At 34.3% G+C, this 20571-nt stretch overlaps 1 protein-coding gene across 16 annotated transcripts in view; it reads right to left on the bottom strand.

The window, feature by feature from the left end:
• Nucleotides 1-20571, bottom strand: part of LOC105226678 (kinesin-like protein unc-104) — a 98335-nt gene that overhangs the window by 27036 nt on the left and 50728 nt on the right. For 7 of the 16 annotated variants that reach the window (XM_049452822.1, XM_049452826.1, XM_049452825.1 and 4 more), the window contains exons 1-2: nt 17045-17235; nt 12444-12689 (exon numbers count right to left, since the gene is read on the bottom strand). The exons of 2 other annotated variants lie outside the window; for them this stretch is intronic. The gene's annotated coding sequence lies outside the window, so the exon portion shown is untranslated. Of the gene's footprint in view, nt 1-12443; nt 12690-16490; nt 17236-20571 lie in introns of those variants that run through there. 7 more of the 16 variants (XM_049452827.1, XM_049452829.1, XM_049452828.1 and 4 more) reach the window with 3 other exon arrangements.

Below are 20571 nucleotides of genomic sequence, written 5' to 3'. Positions count from 1 at the left end.
GGGAGACATAGCTAAAACCGACATTGGTCGCCTCAACAAATTTGTGCTCAGCTCAAAGCGCTTGGCCGATTTGTGAGGAGTTATGGGCTTATAAGAGTTGTAGGTGCCACAACGGACCGGCTATAAGCTGTCCAAGTGATTTTTCTGTTAGGATCGAGCATTTAACCTTAATCTAACCTAACTTTGCTAAGCAAGTTCTTCAATTTAATGCAAAAGAGGGATTTTCTTTCAGTGATGAAGAACCGTCATGACTTAATATTGAAAACATACAACAATTTTTATAAGAAGAAAGTTGCTCTAAGAAGATCTAACCATTAACAGCTTAGAATGAAAGGTTTTCATCTTCGCATAATAGGTATATATATTAGGTATATATATGTAAATATACGACTGAAAAGACTTCTATTGACAAAATGCGAAAAAACTTTTTCGACTACCCAATATATGCCTTCAGATATACTCTATAAAGCGCCTTAAACATAAGCATATTAATAAGTAGCGCCATTCGGCAATTAATTCCGCTTCGGCAAAATGTCAAAACACACAAATACACATACATATACAATTCTTAGCTGGAAGGAGAAAACGCTTAGCGTTGATAAAATTTGCTACTTTAGTGACTTTAGTTGAAGTGAGCACACGCGCCGCATTTTACTGTTTTTATTTATGCAGCAAAGGTGGCTATGGACGTCAGTGTAATAGCACATTTGCACAATGGAGCGGGTGAGAGTGGCCGGGAGAGGGAAAAGAAATTTGTAACAACTCGCGCATAATTACCACATTAATTTGTTTATTACGCTGAGTACCTGCGCATTAGAGCACACACACAAGCATACAAGAAGGTAATATATGTGAGAGAACATACTTACATACATACATGGGGATTTTATATGTATTTGTAAGCTTTTCTTGTATGCGTAAAAAGGAAAAAGTCAGAAAAGTTGCCACAAAGTAGTCAAGTTTTACTTTAATGAATGCCAACCCACACAATCCACATATACAAACACAAAATAGGCACGAACATATATTTTTGTATATTTCTGTGCACCTGTGGCAACACTGGCGCATTAGCGCTTACGTAAATCCGCTCGCAAATTGCCAAAGCAACTTTTGTGCCTACACTTTTGTTTGTATATGTGTGTACGTATGCACTTTACGCCAGCTGCGCGCTGCTCGAGTGCCTCAAAGTTGGGTCGCCATGGCGTATGAGCAACACAATGGAAGCGAAGGCGCGTAATAGCAACAGTAAGTGCATGCATTTGCATATACAAACGGACAAATGTATATATAAATGTGTATGCAAACACATATACATATATATACATATATACACAAATATAACATACATACACACACTGACACCCTGGTGCAGCCGCTTTGAGTGCGCGTTGTCGCAGCCACTTATTATTTACATTTAAATTTCATTATTCGTAATTTTCAACAACAAAGCGGCGTAACGGAAAAATAGCGCGCATATAACAACAATAGCAACAACAATCACAATAAAAATACAACAACAACAGCAAACGAACGAAAAGCAAGCAGCGCTCAAGTTTTTGCCTCGCTTTCAGCTGCCATATTATTGTTGTGCCGTCTTTTGTTCGCTGACGTCTTTATGTTAGGGTTGCTTTTCTGCGTTCCATTGTTGTTGCAAGCAACAGCAAATGTGATTTCAGAAAATTCATAGGTATGTTTTAATTAAATTGATGGTGTGACGTGGTCGCCAACTCCTGTGGTGTTTCGCAGAACGTGGCGCCAGCGCGCTCTTCATAATTTAAAATGCTTTGAGTGAGGTCATAAATTTGAAGTTTGCAGGTGGCGCTGCTGCGGTGTTAATGTTAATATTCATAAAAAAAATGAAAAGAAATTTTTTTAATGTAAAAAAGCTGCAATTTTCCAGCGGGTCGTTAGTTTTTACAGCTTTTTAATTAAAATGAAATTCATAGTTATAAAATAATAATAAAAAAGTTATGAAAACGGTTACTTGACATCACCCGAAATGATTTGTAAAAGTAGAAAGAAATATACGAACTTTCGAAAATTTCTTGTATACTTATAGTAGATAATGAATTTTTATAGTAGTATACATTGTGACAAACAAGTACATGGAAATTGTAAATAGAAATTTAATTATTCATCAATATTTATTTTGTTGCCTTCAAAGCAATTCCCACCAGTTGAAATACCATTATGCCAACGATTTTTCTAGACCTCGAAACACGTTTTATAAGCAGCGGATTTTGTTTTATCTCATCGATCGACTGAAAACGGGTTCCACGAAGCGGCAATTTCAGTTTGTGAAGAAAAAAAAATCGAAGGAGTCAAATTTGGTGAATACAGTGGTTGATCGATGGTATTCATTACGCTTTTGGCTTTAAATCTGGTCACATTCGTGGCTCTATCGGAATGAGTCGTGCAAAAACGCGTTTCATACCCAAAATATCAACACCTTTTGAACGGACTTGAGAGAGATGTCGGGCTCTCTCGCCATCTTTCTAACACATGCCTACCTCTTTTATTATTTTTATCAGTTGAAGAGGTCGAAGGTCGTCCAGAACGAGGCATTAGTTAGGTTAGCTTAGGTTAAAAGTTCGATTCTAGAAGGATTCCAATTGCACTGCTTACAGCGGGGTTCCGCTGTATTACCTAAAACTACTATATAAAATAAAATATAAAATCCTTATAAAGCGACAAGCTCTCTGACCGCATCACAAATTTATTGAGACGTTCACTTTGAGTTTCGACTTTGTCTTCTGGTTCGAAAGTAAGACTGCCGAGATGTTTCATCTTTAGTCTAGTAAAGTCTGCACAACGGAAGAGAAAGTCTCTGGATGTCTCCCCTTTTCTTTAAGCTATCTCATACAAAGGGCACAATAGACTCTAGGTCGCGGTGCAATACCTCACTAATATGTAATCTATCCCATACAACTTTGGCAACTAGAGTTCGACTAGAGTTTTAGCCCTAAAGCAAGAATGCCTAGTGTACAATGTCTAGTAAGAATTCCTCCTATTGATACAAGATGAACTTTCCTAAAGGCAAGTAGTTGAGAAGATCTCAGGCGTTCCACTTTAAGCCAAAAGGATTTGGCAGTCGCACCCTCAGGCCTGAGTCATCGACCAGCGTCTGCTAAGCGAACGCGAGGTCTATTGATACAGTGCTAGAACACAAGTTGATAATGGAGAGTAGATCCAACTCGGTCGCATTCCAATGCGAGTGGTACAAGGTCGCCTCTTCTAGCTGGCTCGTCAGCTTAACACTTGACAGCGCTTCTTCTATAATCAGGTACCTACATGGGTACTTGATGATAAAGTAACTTGCTACTATATCTAGTGAGGACAGACACTGCTTCACAGGCTTTGATCACACATTTAGCGTACTGAGGGCAAGTATTGTAGTGAAGCTGCACTTTGTAGCAATACGTTTATCCACACTTTAATAGCATCTACATCCGCCTTAAAACCTACAGTAGTCCGGTAGCCTAAATTTAAGACTGACCGTAGAGCTCCTTACAAAAAAATCCGCGCACAAACCTCCTTTCTAGCGTCGACTAATGCGTAAAAAAGTTCACTGCGGCTCTTTACCAGCGTCTTCAGCCCATCCCCCCCCTTGTCGGTATGTGAGTAAAGAAGAAACCGTCACGAGTGGCTTCTGCGACGCAGTGAGCCAATTTCTACAGAATGCAGTTGAAGGAGGAGAGAATTTCGCCATGTCTTTGTTTGGACCCTTCCAGGTGACCAACTTTCTCGAGCCTTAGAACACACTTTATAGTAATGCACCTTCCGGGAATGTGTAAAATGGCATTAAGTGCTATTATTGATACAGTTCGTAGTGCATCGGAGTCGCCTATGAGAGCCGATCTATGGACACGTTCAAGCAAGTGTAGCTTTCTCGAGATGCCTCAACCACCCGAACAATATACCATAGAACATTATTAGCATGACTACAGTTTCGTAGAGCAAAAACATCACCTTTGGTGAGACTCCCCACATTACCGCTATAGTTCTTCTACAGCAATATAGGGAAACCGAAGTCTTCCTTGAGGATGGAGGATGGAACCATATGTAGAAGTTCACGCAAGTGAGGAAAGTTCTCTGAGCGACATTTACTTAGGAGTGAGAAGGCGAAACATCCTTACCCACGGTTGTGGGTTGGGTTTGGAACCCGCCACGAAAAAAACACTCCCAATAAAAAAGGACAAAACAGCTTCGGATCCTTTGTATATTGGCAACGGCATGCGATGAAACGATGAGCTGTACGCAGGACGTGTGGACGTGTCGTCCGAATGGAGCTCTGTGAGTATTCAACGTAATACCCGCCGGGAGAAGCAGAGGAACACCCCCACTCCGTTGTAAATATCTGGTGGAGAAGGACCTGGCTACTCTTCGAATCTCCAATTGCTGCCACGTGTTTTAACTCCTTGCTCCACTGGGATGAAATGATCTCTTATAATATCAGAAATCAATCAATGTTACGCATTTAATCTATCGCTTAATATACAAATGTTTTCGAGAATTATTATTATTGCTAAAGCTAAGCTAATTAAGCTTATTACCAACAACAACAAAAAACTAAAATATATAATTGTAGTTTTCCAGCCTACTGGTAGGGCTAGATTTAGCAGAAGAAGTGCAAAATAAATAAATATTCGCAACCCCCAACTCTAAAGATGACTCATTTTGTGGCAGCCAAAAGTAAAAGAAACAAAAGAGCAAAAGTTACGAGACTTTCTTTCCTATTTGCACGAGTTCTTTTATGCTAACTATTTCACTCTGCCTTTTTACGGCCAGCATTGGTTAGCTCATACCAGCGGCTTACCGTTATTCATGCTCTTTTCAGAGTTAACGCGGTAGCCAAGTTTTACAGTTATTATTCCACTTTTTTCGCATTTCTTTTATGGGCACATGAGGCGGGACAGTACTTTATGGCCCAGAGACTCGACAGCGCCACATGCGACTGCCGCCAACCGAAAACTCACACACACACACACACATATATTCACATACACTTAACGGGCATAACGCACACACATTTAAAGGGCATAACACACACATGCACGCTGACTTTTTACTTCCTCATTTCCCGTTATATGGCGGCAACCACAGCGACTGCCATAAATTTGAAACAAATATTATTTAATGTTTGTTGTTATTGTTTGCTGTTGGCTGTCGTCCTATGGCGTCCGCCATTTTCTAACTGCACCACTTGCCGCCGGTTGGCTTAACGTCTGCTCTTGACTGCTTTCTGCCTTCTGCGCTGGCGGATGACTCATGTAAATTGGCAATAAATGCGACAATTTTCTTTGGTCTTTTCTCTTCTGCTGTTTCTTCAGTTTCTTTTGCTTTATGTGGGGCTTTTGCTCTTGAGCTTATTTGTAATTAAATTTCCGTTTTATATTTTGTAGTAAATGTGGTTAAGTGAAAAGTTTATAGTGGCTAGATGAGGGTGTATAAAAATAAGTCAACGTGAATGGGGAAGTTAACGGACATTTAAGTAAAAGAATTACTACTTTTAAACGGTTCGGTATGTTGTTGTAGAAATTGTAAAAATCTAAAAATAACTCAAATTTCGTGGTTGGAGTTCAATGACCCAATATTTCAGATGAATAACGCCTGTAAGTATGCAATAATTTTTTTCAAAGTGCCTATAAGTTTATAAAATATTATTTTTATTCTATAGCGCCTAAAAATAGACAACATTATATTATTTTCATTCGATGGCGCAAATAAGTATGCAATATAATATTTGTTTTATTAAGTAGCGCCTAAAAATACACAATAATTTTCTTTTCAAAGCGCCTGTAAGTGTGCAGTACATCATTTTTGTTTTTAATAGCGCCTTTAGGTGGGAATTAATTTTTTTTTATAAAATCTTTAGTGCGCCTCACTTTATGCTTCGAATATGTTAATTTTTCATCAAGTTTTCAAGTCTGTTAGTCATCTTTACCAGGTTTATAAAAATATGTCTATTTTAACAGCGAGTGGCCTTGAATATCTTCAATTCAGAGACTCACTGCCACAGAATCTAGAATCAAATTTTTGAATTTACTATAAATTATGATTTAAGTCACATTTACTATTATTTGAGCTTACAAGCTGAGCTTGGCAATCACAATTTTCCACAAAACCTATAATCGCACTTGATTTAAAGTACCGTAAATCTATAGAAATTAGTAAATATTTCACTAAGTGGCGGCGGTGTGTAGATATTTATTATTCTCCTTTCTCTTCGAACTTCATAAGGCTTTCGTGAATATCTATGTATATCCGTTAGATGGCGCTGAGATCAATTTGCTTCGAATACTCTCTTGATAAAAGCGAATATTCGAAACATCAAAACAGTATATAATATTACTAAGATGTTTTTCATGGCTCTACAGTACTTGAAAGAGTCTTTAATTACGGAATAACTTCACAGATTGAATAAAGAAGTGTCTCTTATAGACTTGGTGGGTAATAGAAGACTTAATAAATTGTCACCGGTCGTTGCATAGAGATCATAAAGATCAAAAGAGAGATCAGAGAACAAAATAAGCTGTCCCTCTAACTTTTGAGTGTCTGTTCACACCGGAAATTACATCAAACTACTTCACCAGGCTCGTTTGGGTGACCGGTCATGGCGGAATCGCCTGGAACCTGGAACAAGAGGCAGACCAACTCTGATCATAATGGGAACGAGTTGGATCTCCATTGGTATCTAGCACTCGACCAAGGAATTTCGCGTGCACTTAGCAGGAACTGGTCGACGACCAGATCTTACACATCTGCGAAATCCTGTTGGCCTAGAGTATAACGCAGAAGTTCTACTAAACTACTTGCCGCCGGAAAAGTTCATCTTCTTCAACCGAAATGGTAGGCGTTCTTACTGAACACTTTTCAAAAGACACTCATGCGGTGAGGCTACAAATCTTGACGTAGAAATTGTCAAAGTTGTATGGAGGAGGTTGAGGTGGATACACCCAATCACTTTCTCTTCCATTTTACAAGCTTTGCAAGGCTAAGTTGAAACAACTCGGCTGTCGTACCATCGGCGAACCAGAAAACAAAACCGAAACTAACATTAGCTGTCTCAACTAATTTGTGAAAGGCTCAAAGAGCTTGGTTGACCACTTAACCTAACTTTTATTCTTATAGAAATTTTAAAACTGAGTTCAAACATGCGCATTATGAAGTGTGATATGATAAATGAAGTAGAAGTATAAGGATTTAGTAAAAAAAACAACAGACATATAAATCAGTGAATGAAGATTCATGAGCTTCAAAAGTTTTCATGACCCTTTATAAGCTTTCATGAGCTTTTATAAGCTTTCATGAGTTTTAATGAGCTTTCTTGAGATTTCCTGAGCTTTCAATCGCAATGGAATGTTAGGACGACTTTTGACTAACTTTGACTTCGCGAATGACTGTTCTACTTCAGAAAAAAGTGGTAAAAATACTATAGGTACTGTTTCTTACTTTTCTTGTATGAAATAAAAGAGCTCATGGATAAGAGGTTTCTATAAATATTCCGGTCTTCCGGAAAATAATCGCTTTTTCGATATCAACAATTTTACAATAATAATTCTTAAATCGAAGACCTACGCAGAAGTTCATGGTTATCTGTAGTTGATGATGGAGAAAGTTTGTTCTGTACGACCTTATTCCATATTTTGATTAGTGCAAAACCATGTCTCATCGGCAGTTATAATGCTCTCCAGGAATATGGCATCGGAATGATCAATCAAGCATGTACAAAGAGACCTGTTTACGGTACTATTTTCGAAACAAATTCGAATTCTGCGGGACAAGTCCAGCAAGAACCCGTTTCGTACCCAAAATATTCATCGAAATCATTCGAACTGGACCCGAACTGGACTAACACTTGCCTGACGATTTTCAAGCACCATAACCTTTACTTTTTCAATATTTCGTTAGTTGAAGAGGACGAAGGTCGTCAAAAAAGAGAAATTTTTTTCAACGATTTCTCGACCGTCTTTGAAGGTTTTGTACCACTCGTAGGCTTGTGTTTTTGTTAAAACTGAATCACCGTAAACCTTTTCCATCATTCGCAATGATTCTCCACATAAAATTTGGTTAGAAATACAAAATTGGAGATAAATTCTTTGTTCAGTATATTTATCAACTGTATCCATTGTTATTATTTTTCTTCTTATTTCTAAATTGTATTCCCTTATATTATCTAAGTAACTTCCTCTTTCTTCAAAACTATAAATATTTGCTTCCTCATCGAACAAACAGTCGGAAGACAGAACTGTTTCGAATACTTTTAAAGTTTGTTCTTTGAAACGTATATTTTTTAACTTTTTAAATCTATTCAATTCAAATACTTTACACTTCAGGAAATGCACCTAGCTGATTACTATCACTTTCGAACATTTCTAAATTAAATTCTAACACTTAGTTAAATGTGCCAACGGAACATAGTACAAAAACAAATTTTATCTTTTATCTGACATTTCTTTTGTACGCACACGCCGTTATACAATATTTGAGATGGCAACTTCAACACAATTGGCGAAAGAACAATAGAGCATTCTTCCACTGATTAGAAAGCGTTTTCTGAACAAAAGTTACAACACAAACACAAAGCGAAATTCTGCTCTCGACTGCAAGTGTGTGTGTGTTTTGACATTTGTTTGTGGAAAGAAAGAGCCACACGCTTTTATGTCTTCATATACCACACGGCGAATACTAACAATATCGTAAATAGAGTAGAGTATAGCAATAAAAGTGGCCGAAAGGCGAAAAGGAGGTGGTAAGACAGCCCATATAAAGCGCGCTATTACATAAGTACATATTAACATATATATTGCATGCTTTTGTAATGGTGTGTTTGGTAAAATACATTTATATTTTCATTCCAGTGCAGTAGCGCCAACGCCACACTCATTTTTGTATAATGTCAATGGGCACATACAACAAAAACATTAGTTTTCAGCGCTAACAACCACCAGCAGTCGATGAAGCGCGATAAAACTACTGCCAAAGCGTAAAGCAAACTAAAACTATCGTATATAAACACTAAAGGTATGCACAGGGTTGTATGTGTAGACTTGTATGTGTGTGTGCTAAGATTTCGTATGACTCATGGCAGCGAATTGAAGGGAATCCCTTCAAGGCGCACACCCTCAGCCAAGAATATATTGCTTTGCTTATTGCTGATATGTATGTATATACGAGCGTATAATTGTTGGATGTGCGAGTAAAAATTGATAAATATTTTTTATTTTTACGAAAGTGTGTAAAAACAAGAAAAACGTTAACTTTGTTTGCACCGAAGCTATGATATCCTGCATAAATACAAAAAGTTGCTTAAAGAACTTGATTTTGACTAGTCAATTTGTATGGCAGCTATATGCTATAGTGAACCGATTTGGACAATTTCTTTGGAGTTTGCACGGTTGATTTGGATAATAATCTATTCTAAATTTGATAAAGATATCTCGTCAAATGAAAAAGTTTTCCATACAAGCTCTTGATTCCGTTCGTTCAGTTTGTATGACAGCTATATGCTATAGTGATCCGATATTGGCTGCTATAACAAATTAGCAGCTTCTTAGGGCGAAAATTACGTGTGCAAAATTTCAGTTCGATATATCTCAAAATTAGGGGCTAGATTGCGTATGCACAGGCAGAGGAACATGGAAAAATGGAGACAGCTCGTCATGCTGATAATTTATATATATTTTAGGGACTCCGACGTTTCCTTTGGGTATTAAAAACTTCGTGGTATTCTCTATACACTCTATTGAATATTATGAATGTTATTTATGTATGAATATTAAAAATATACTCGATCCTTTCACTGAGCTTCTGTTTTTTCTCATTAAATTTGTGCTCTCATGTCAAAAACAATCGTATATTCGATTCGCCACTCGCTAAAGTTTTCGAATCTACTGTTGTTGCTGTTGCTGTCGTAGCGTTCTCTCTAGTTGGGAGTCCTTGCCCGAATAATAGTCCAGGTTCATAGACAAGTCTGTCGGAGAACTTTAGGTCGGTTTTTCGCCGCGATGTCCATAGTTCTTTAGCTTCGAAAACTTTTCTGAGTGTTACTTTTTTAGTTTAAGGGTTTTAATTTTGGGGATTTTCTTATTTTAGTTATTTTGTTTGTGATGGTTGAATTTTGGGGGGTTTAGAACCTTTCTCATAACTTTCATATATACTAGAGCAGAATACACTCAGGCTTCTCAAGCACATGCAATTTTTTTCTATACTTTTTATCGTGATATATACGACATAAACCTTATGTATTGTTCGCTATAAAATAAAAAAAAAAACAAATTAAAAGAAAAACATATAGTGAAGTCAGTATGAAATTTATTGGGGTCCTTAGGGCGATAAAAATATTGCCATGTTTTCAAAAACACCACAGATTAAAAATTGGTTTAGTTTTCTTCATGGCTTTCAGAACCGCACTAATCTGGTAAATTACTTTCATCACTTTATATATGCATATTTTTATAACACGTGATCCATGCGAGGTACTCTTTTCAATAGCCTTTCTTTGACAGTGATTCGTGTCAACATGTCATGTAATTTTTTCAGTATTGTTTGGCATTTCATCATGGAAAGACTTACGCCTGGACAAGAAACAAATCGTCCAACTTTATTACATAAATAAACGTTCTGTAAAGAATGTGATTCGCTCGCTTCGCTAAACTTATGATCAGCATAAGCGGCCTACTAAGCGCACTATTCGCAACGCCATCACCGATTTTCAGACCCAGCATTCATTATTCGATAATATTCGACCGAATAGACCACGTCCACTGAAGAAAAAATATAGCAGCCGTAGCTACGTATAAGAATGTACACAAAGCCCGCGGAGAGTCGATACGGCGTCGTTAGCAGCAACTCGGACTGACATATAGAACAACTTGGCGCATTTTAAGCCAATATCTTAAATTGAAAGCGTACAAAATACAGCTTGTACAAGAATTGAAGCCGCTCGACCTTCTCCAGCGACAACGCTTTGCTTTATGGGTTCTTAAAAAGTGCCAAGAAGATCCAACGTTTTCGGGCCAAATTTTGTTTAACGATGAGGCCTATTTCTGGCTCAATGGGTATACCTGAAGAGATTAAAAAGCTGCCATTTCATGAAGAAAAGAAGTTTGCTGTGATTTGTGGGCCGGTGGAATCATCGATCCATATTTCTTCAAAAATGATGACGGTAAGACCGCAACCATCTTTGGCGACCGTTATCTTGCCATGATAACCGACTATTTGATGCCTGAAATTGAAGCTCGTGATCTCGGCGACATTTGGTTTCAACAACACGGCGCCACTTCTCATAGCAATCAATGTTTTTTTTTTGAGAGAACACTTCGGTGAACAGATAATTTCACGTTTGGGTCGGTCGATTGGCCACCAAAATCATGTGATATCACACTATTCGACTTTTTCCTCTGGGGTATGTAAATTCTAAAGTCTATATAGGCAATCTCGCTTCGATTCAGGTCTTGTAGCAAAACATCACTCCTATCATTCGCCAGTTACCAGTCGAAATGCCCAAACGAGTCATCGAAAATTGGTCTCAACGTATGGATCATCTGATACGTAGCCACGGCCAACATTTGAAAAAGACAAAAAAATAAATACCAAAGAATGTGCTTTCGAATGTTAATGAATACTCTCCATTAATTTTGAAGCTTCTGTGTTTTTTCTTTAAAAAAGTAGAGAATCTCGAGATGGATCACCCTTTGGAATATCAGTTGGAATTTCATTGTTTTATAAACATGCAGCTGCCAAACAAGTTTGCTTCATGAAGGATTTTTTTTCTTTTTTTTTTGAAACCAGGAATATCTTTTTTCACTTTTCTTTATTTTCGTGATTAAAAATTTGGAAGACGTTTTTATAAGATATATACATAGTAGAAGTATAGCTAACACAAGTAAGGCCATGGTGCAATTGTTGGAGGAATATGATAAGAAGTTCTGCAAGTGGTAGAAGAAGATTACTAACTTCAACCACTATTCTTTTCAACTTAGTCGGATTTTCTAATGTTAGTTGTGCCTCCACAGTTGACACAACTTTTCAGAAAATACTGAGCCCTTCGGAGGTACGTGATCCTTATAGCTTCCTCCACGTCTCGAATAAGATAAATGCTTACATGTGAACTATGAGAAGAAACTCTGCGAAGCATCTAGCAGAGCTGCTATTTTTTTCTAAAGCAATGAGGACTAAATTATTATACTTCATTCGAGAAGATTTTATAAAATTAAAACTAAACTTAATTCTTTATTGCACGAGACTTAATAATGAAGTATAGAAAGGAATGCTTCCAAAAGCCTAGTCATGGATCATGGATCTACGAGCGAAACAAGCTTACTATTTCTGCTTGTTTTTTATATATTTTCCATAACTAAAAATAAAACCAATCAACCAAAGCATTTTCCCTAAAAACTTGCACTGTTTTCTGTTATGTATTCTTTATATTCACAAATTACCTTTAAAACTTTTTATTCCTCTCCGTTGTGCTGCTACCAAACAGCATGCAAATTTAATCCCAGCTTGTAGTTGTTGCAATTTTCATATTTTTCAGCACTTTTATTTTAAAAATGAATTTTATTTTGATGAAAATAATTTCTTTCAATTTAAATATTTTTTGTTCGAAATTTTCGTTTATGTTCGTAGTAGTTTAAACAGTTGCTGTAAGCAGTCGTGCGTTTCACGAGCTAACAGTAAACACTGAACTGAAATTTTCAAGAACACAAATGAACGGCTGTTACATAGACCCACATTTTAGAGAACTAGTTAAGTTTTGAAAAAATATTTTGCACATTTCACACATGATACGGCGAAAATCAAGCACAAACTCTGAGAGCTTTTCAGTTTCAAGGAACTAATGCTTTTAATTTTTTATAGTTATGCAAAAAATAATGCTTAAGGACATTGAGTGTTGTAGATATACTATATTTTTTTAAAAACATTTTTACTACTTTACTGTATATATAAATTGAGTATTTTTTTATAATAAAAACTTTTTTTATATTTTTTTCACTTTTATTTGCTTTACACTTTGCGTCAACCGCAAGCACTGACCGTAAGCACGAAACCGTTATAAGGATTTGTCACTAAAATGCTCGTCAAATAACAAACTAGCCGAAGCACAAGTAGTCCTTTCGTGCACATGCCTTCGTAAATGTAAAATTGCCATAAGACTTCGCTGTCGCATAGACTGACAGAGCGCTGGGAAGTCAAATAATTTTGATGAGCGAAAAACAAAAAACTGGAAAAGCGTAATTGGAGTGAATTTCACAGCGAGAGCGAGAGAAGCATTTACAGTTTGATGAGAAAAATATACGGAGGCAACAAAATCAGAGTGAGAGTGAGAGTATCGTTTAAATGTGAGTAAACTTCCAGCTAAGCAATTATAATGTGATGGAAGTATGGAAAATATAGAGAGAGCGTATACAGATGAGAGTATATGTGGAAGTGAGAGCGCGCACATAACTTATAAAAAAGGTTTTGTTGTGTTTTGTTGTTAGAGCGAGTAGGCACTATATACACATCACTTAAACCACAGTTGCACTACACAAAAAAAAAAAACATTATTGAAAATGCGTGAAATGCGCAAAATATTTTTTTTTCAATTATTTTAATTTATTTTGAACTGTCTACTTTAAAAGTGTTAAATATACAGTTTTTTTGAGGTTATGTATTTATTTTTATTTATTTAAGGTTGATTTAAAATATGTATTTTTTGATATTAGTTGACGTGTAACGGTGTGAGCGCATGCACATTTCGATGGACCAGATGAGCGACGAAAAAATCGAACCGAAAAAATTTTTTAATGAAATAAAAAAGAAAATTTAAAAGTAAGAAGGAATGAGGAACTAATAAAAAAATACAAAAATTAAAAGAAACCGAAACTACAGAAAAATAAAAAATAAAAATTTTGAAACGTTATAACATTAAAGTAGAATATTGAAATTTTTGGAATAGAAATTTTACATTTTTTAATCACTTTTTTTAATGACATTTAAAATTTTTTTTTATTAATTTTTTAAATAACATTTTTTTTAATTTTTTTATAATTTTTTTTAAGCTTTTACATAATTATTAAGGGTAACATAAAAAATAGTATCGAATCACTTTAAGACTCTTTGATAAGCTTGCCTAAATGCAATTGAACTGGTTCCAGAAATTTTGTATCCAAACTTCAAGTTCAATGGAAAAATTATTAGACGCACCAATTAGAACAAAATTCAATTGGACCAGCCATAACCAGTAACTAACCGGATGTTACCCGTAACCCATTTATAACCGATTTCAGAATTTTTGTATGCAAGCCTAAAAACCTCTCTAGTTCATTCGAAAAATTATAAGACCCATCAATTAGAACGAAATTCAATTGAATCAGCAATAACCAGTAACTAACCTGATGTTACCCGATTTATAACCGATTTCAGAATTTTTGTATGCAAGCCTAAAAACTACTCAAGTTCATTCGAAAAATTATAAGACCCATCAATTAGAACGAAATTTTATTGAATCAGCCATAACCAGTAACTAACGGAATGTTACCCGATTTATAACTGGTTCCGAAATTTTTGCAAGCCAAACCTAAAAACTACTTCAAGTTCTGTTAAAAATGATAAGACCCATCAATTAGAACAAAATTCAATTGAACCAGCCATAACCAGTAAGTAACCTGTTGGTACCCGATTTATAACTGGTTCCAGAATTTTTGTATGCCAAAGCTAAAAACAACTTCAAGTTCATACGAAATATTACAAGACCCACCAATTATAACATAACAAACATCTCACCTTTTAAAGCGAAAAGAAAAGCTCACTACCAAGAAGAGCTACTAAAAACCTTTCCAAGATAATGTGTTACAAAGAACGAATAACATGATTAGATTTGAAGCCGAGAAACCTTGTAACCAATGTTTTCCACAAAAATCTTAGTTAATCGAGAAATTAGATAAAAGTTGTTGTCTACAGATTTTAAGCATTTTTGCTTCAAAAAAAAATTTAAACTCTTGAGACAAACCTAAAATTACGCTGAACTTCTGACATAAGGAGCAGTCAACACAGGATGGGGCCTTTCAATTAATCCTTTGTTTCATATAGACTCTGCGCATATATGGCGATGACTTAACTTTAATTATTCGCTTTTGGGCACTCATGCAGCACTAAAAACTATAAATTACGACCTCGTAAATACAACCACCCACAGTGGTCCATTGCAGGCCAAGTTTTCAAGGACCAACAAATAAAATCTGCCATGTATTTTACAAGGTTTACCATAAAAAGTAATGTAAATGCCGCCCACGAGGCACTCATGCTCAAACTTATGGCTACTTAGCCACCAAAAACTATAGAAAAGACGCTAAAATGAAAATAGCATAGCCTGCCATTAGGCGCCTCTGCTGCTTTAGCCACAAATTTGCTGTCACAAACAACGATACAGTGTTTAGTACATACTGAATTTTACTACAAAGCGTTTACTGAAAAATTATTGACTGCACAAAAGCCTATTTATGTTTGCAGCCACGTAAGTGTGTGTATATCCTTATGCAGTAGTGTGTGTTTGTGTATGTAGCCAACTTTGTTTGCATTGTCATGACCTTTACTAATAAATTCTCATGTTGGTAGCTTATGTGAGCAGTTACTTGGAGTGTGACTTAAGGGGAGACCGAGAAAGAGTGTACAGCGAGCGCTGGTGCCTAAAAGTAGGCAATGATTTGTGACTCAAACGTATTTGAGCACAAATCTAACGTATTGAGTTGAAGAAAGTTATGCTCGTCGGTGAGTGACTATGTTTTTGTTTAATTTGAGCATGCGAGCGCCTAAAAATATGCGGAGTATTTGTAAATTGTGCGGAGAAACCGAAAATTTTAAAACATATTCACATATGTAAAGCTATAAAGCTATATATATATACATTTTTAGATTGTTTTCGTTATACGCTTTTTCTAAGTAGGCTGCGGTTGGTATTGTGGAAAATTTTCATATGTGCGCCTAAAGGTAGGCAACGCATATTTTTAAATATGTATACACTCATACAGAGTATTTGAAACGTACTTTTTGCTAAGAAAGCAACGAGTGAAATTTTGGAAAATTTTCGTATGGGCGCCTAAAGGTAGGCAACGCATATTTTGTAACTATGTAATGAAACCTGAAGGAAGATAATTGCGTTCTTTGCAAATATTAGTTAAAAACTACTCTTTCACTGCAACTCTTGACTCTTTGTTAATGCCAATGTAGTGTAACGGTCGCAGCGCCTGTATGTAGGCAAAGTATTTTTTAGAAAATGCGCTAGTGAGCACACATTTAGTTTACTAAAAACTTAAAAGTGCATATTTATTACAAAATGAAACTTTTTAACACTAATGTATAATTTTTTTAAATAAAAAACTAAAATGAAAGCTAAAACAACAAGTTAATGTGAAAAACTTCATATACATATGAAAGGTTTCGATTCGCAAAATGATGACTAATTTTAATAAGTACAAATTTTGACTACTTCGTTTGCGTTTTTTTACCAATTGCCAAACTGAAGACAACAAGTATTATACGTAAAAACTGAATAGAAACAATTTTGCGCAGGTCACTTTTGGGCGTTCTATATATTTGTCATTATATATTTAGCATTTGGTTTTTGGTCTTGCTATGCTTGTTGTTGTTGCTCATTATTAAAATGTAAAATTTCCAAAAGCGATTCCTTGGTCGCCGTCGCAGTCAATATTAGAAAGACCAGAATTGATGTTAGAAATAGCGAGAATAGCAGTAAATAGCCAAAGGCGCACATTGAGGTGTTGCGGGAGGGGCGAAGCAATTATTTGGTGTGCAGGGCATGGCCAAGGCACGCACTAGCACACGCACACACGTAAAGTTAAACGCAGCTATGGAAAATCACACAGTCAGCCAGTCAGCCAGCCAGCAAAGGCCAACATACACAGTATAGATGGGTGAAAAATTTTCAGCTGTTGGTATAACAGTTATTCGGAATACATATTTTTTTCTAATCACACACAGTCACTGCGTTTATTTTGATTATTTCAACTTTTAAATACTTTCAATAAAGATTTTTTCTCACTTTTTCTTATATTTTGCTTGTAATTTTGCATATGCAATGCCTTTTTTTGGCTTTCTTTACGTTTGCAGTGTGAATTTCAAAATTTTCTGTACAAAATCGATAGTAGCGAGCACTTTATTTCAGTCTGCGCGTTAACGTAACAAACCAACCTGACACGAGCTGCGAGCAACCGAGTACTACGAGGCTTAAGGGTAAGCCAGACGTTAGTAACCTGAAACTCGCTGCTCGCATGAGTCAAACAGCAGCGACGACGACGACGACGACGACCTACGAAACGACGAAAACGGCAACAATAATGTTGACTACGACGATGACGATGATATTGACTGTTGTTGGGGGTGATGAGAGTCAACGAAGGCAATAGTGAACTACAGTGAAGCCAAATGATTTTAAGTGGATGCGAAAAAAATATATAGTATGTACATACATATGTAGATATATATATTTTTTTTGATTTGAAGCAGTTGTTTTTAAAGAAAATTGAAATCTTTTCTAAAATTCTATTAAAAATCAATAATCTTTACAATTAACCTTGACAAACAATTATTTTTTAAAAGTTTCAAAATCAAATTCGAAATTTTTTGTTTTCTTTAATTCCGAACCTGTGTAAATTTTTAAGATTTAAAATTGCAAAAATTTTCGATTTTCAAAATTTTTATGAATTATTTCCTTTTAATCTTTTCAATAAAAATTTCGGAAGTTTTGGGTTTTCGTAATGTGGGAACAGTGTAACTTTTTAAGATTTTTTAAAATTTACCAAATTTCTAATATTCAAAATTTTCAAAAAACTTCAAAAAATATTTTGAATGGGACTTTTTTGAATTTTGAAAATCGAACTACATATAATCCAAATAAACCATTTTTTTATCAAGTAAAGAAATTAACAAAAAAGTAAAAACAGAAACAAAAAAAATTTTGAAAATTAAAAAATATTAAATTGAAAATCGAAAATATTGTTTTCCAAAATTAGAAAAAAATCAGTAGATTACTATATTTAACCTGGACTAAAATTTTTGTTTGAAAATTTGCCAATAAAAACTTCGACAACTTTTGTTTTCTGTAATTCTAAGCCAGTGAGACTTTTAAGATTTCAAGTTTCAAAAATTTTCGATTTCAAAATTTTTTTGATGATTTATACATACATATGCATTTCTTTTTGATCTTTTACAAATTTATAAAATGTGTACATAAATAATAAACATTATTTTTGAAAACTTTTTTGTAAAAAGTTTTTGAACATAATACTGTCCCATTTTACCCACAAACATATTTTCCAAAGTTTCAACTATTGTTTGTCAAGTAAATACAAAGAAATAAATAAATAATTTTATGTAAAAATTACAATCGACATTTTTTTTTGGAAAAAGTTTTCGAAAACAAAATTTTCGAAATTTTAACAGGAAATATGAAATTTAAAAAAAAGAAAATTGCTTTAAGATTTCAAAAAAAAAAATTTCGAAATTTTTTCCTGTTTTCCAAAGTTATAACAAAATTTTAAATTATGCAAATACTGTATATAAACAGTTCCATTAAAAATGCTGATTTTTTTTCTGCTAAAAAATTTCGAAAATTTTTATTTTTCAAAATTAATAGCAATATTATTTATTTTTAAGGCATATGTAACTATGTATGTATATTGATAAATTTAAGTTGATTTTTTTGAAAACTTTTTACTTGAAATTTCAAAAATTTTTGGAAATTAAAAGCACTCAAATTTATTTCCAAAAAATTTCTGAAAAAATAGCAACGAAATAAGGTTCCACGGCGGACGTAAACCCAAGTTTTGTTTCCTTTCAAACCCGAAATAACTTGACATTATTTAGTGTGGGGATTCTTGACATATTCCACCATTCGGAGAGATGTTCTTCAGGACTTGTGTTGCGCTTAGACATTTTAGTCTTCCTTGCTATTGGATGTATGACCGCAGAATAGTGATGCTTCATTTAAAATTTCTAAGTTTTTCAAACACTAACACCAAAGTAACTGAGCCTCTGTCTCGGTGTCCGCAATAATATTTTGGTTCACCTCATATCCAATCTAGTACGCGTTCTGTACTATCTATTCTATTGCCTATCTGACTGAGCTTCTGATGAACCTACGCTCAAACCAGGATACTGAGGATTGGACTGTTTTGTTTGAAGAATTACTGTCAAAGACTTTATCAACTTACATTTAGAGTTTGAAAAGGGATAATTCCATGTTGAGGAGCATATCATTGTCCCACCATTACTAAAAATATTACGCAATAGTAATTGAAGAAACATATATTCTGTCCTGAATACTTACATATATGAAATACTAAAATATGTTAAAACATAATCACTTTAAAGAAATTCAATTTATATTTTCTTTCATATCCACGCACGTTCTGGAACATTGTGCCAACGCGCTACCATATCGTCATAAATCAAAATAAAAAACAACAAAAAAGGTATGTAAAGAACCCTTCGTCTGACGCATGCGCCTTTTGGGAATTGAACTCACTCGTATGCGCTAATAAGTATTGCATTACCAACTAATGAGAGTGTGGGAAAAGTGAGTATGCCAACTTAAATTATGCATTAAGCACTTACAAGAACCGACTCAAAGGAGACGAAGAAATGGCTGAAGAAAACGTAAGCAGAAAACTCGGGCAGACGCATGCATCATAAATATACTCTTATATACTTATTAATGAAATGAAAAATTTTAATTTTTGCGAAAAATAAAATGTCAAAAAAAATTTTATCGTTTTTAGAAAATGGAAATTTTTTTTTTTTACTTTTGTCAAATTATAATATTACGAATTTTATTTAAAATTTTTATATTAGTATGGTTAAGATACTTTTTATGAAAGATCCACCAACCACTTTTTAAAGTAATGGTTAAATTACTGGTAATTATTACTCGAATTATAACTAATTTTGTAATTTTTTTTTAGTAATAAAATTTATAATAAGAATTTAAAGTAAAAAATTATTGATTTTAAATTTCAAAATGTTTTTCAACTTCTTTTATAAAAATAAACTTATAATAGAAATTTTGAGCTAAAATTATTTTTACTAAATTACTAATTTTTAATTTACATGTTTTCCAATTTCTTTTAAATAAATTTAAAATATTGAGTGTGAGTAAAAATTACTTTGCAAATTATTAATTTTAGATTTCAAAATTTATTATTTATAAAAATTTTATAAAAAACTTTTTTTTTTTGTTTTATTTTCCAAATCAAAAAGAACTTGCAAGCAAAAACACAATAGTTAATAGTATTTAACTCAAAAATTTTAAATTTCAATAGAAAAATTTTTCAAAAATAGTGTTTAAATTTTTTGAAAATTTTTCTCTTGACATTTAAAATTTTTGAGTTAAATACATATAAAATTGATTTTGAAAAATAATTTTTGGACATAATTGCAAATGATATTAAAAAAGTTTTAAACACGATTGCACATAAAATTTGAAAAATTTTGGTTTTCAAAAATTTTGAACAAATTACTATTTATTTTTCAGTATTGCAGTTATTTATTTTGTTTAAAGATTTAAAATTT

Source organism: Bactrocera dorsalis, chromosome 3, assembly GCF_023373825.1.
Source record: "Bactrocera dorsalis isolate Fly_Bdor chromosome 3, ASM2337382v1, whole genome shotgun sequence".
In the NCBI taxonomy this organism is placed as follows: Eukaryota; Metazoa; Arthropoda; class Insecta; order Diptera; family Tephritidae; genus Bactrocera; species Bactrocera dorsalis.
Note: the sequence above shows the minus strand (reverse complement) of the source record. Positions and strands in the feature narration are given on the sequence as shown.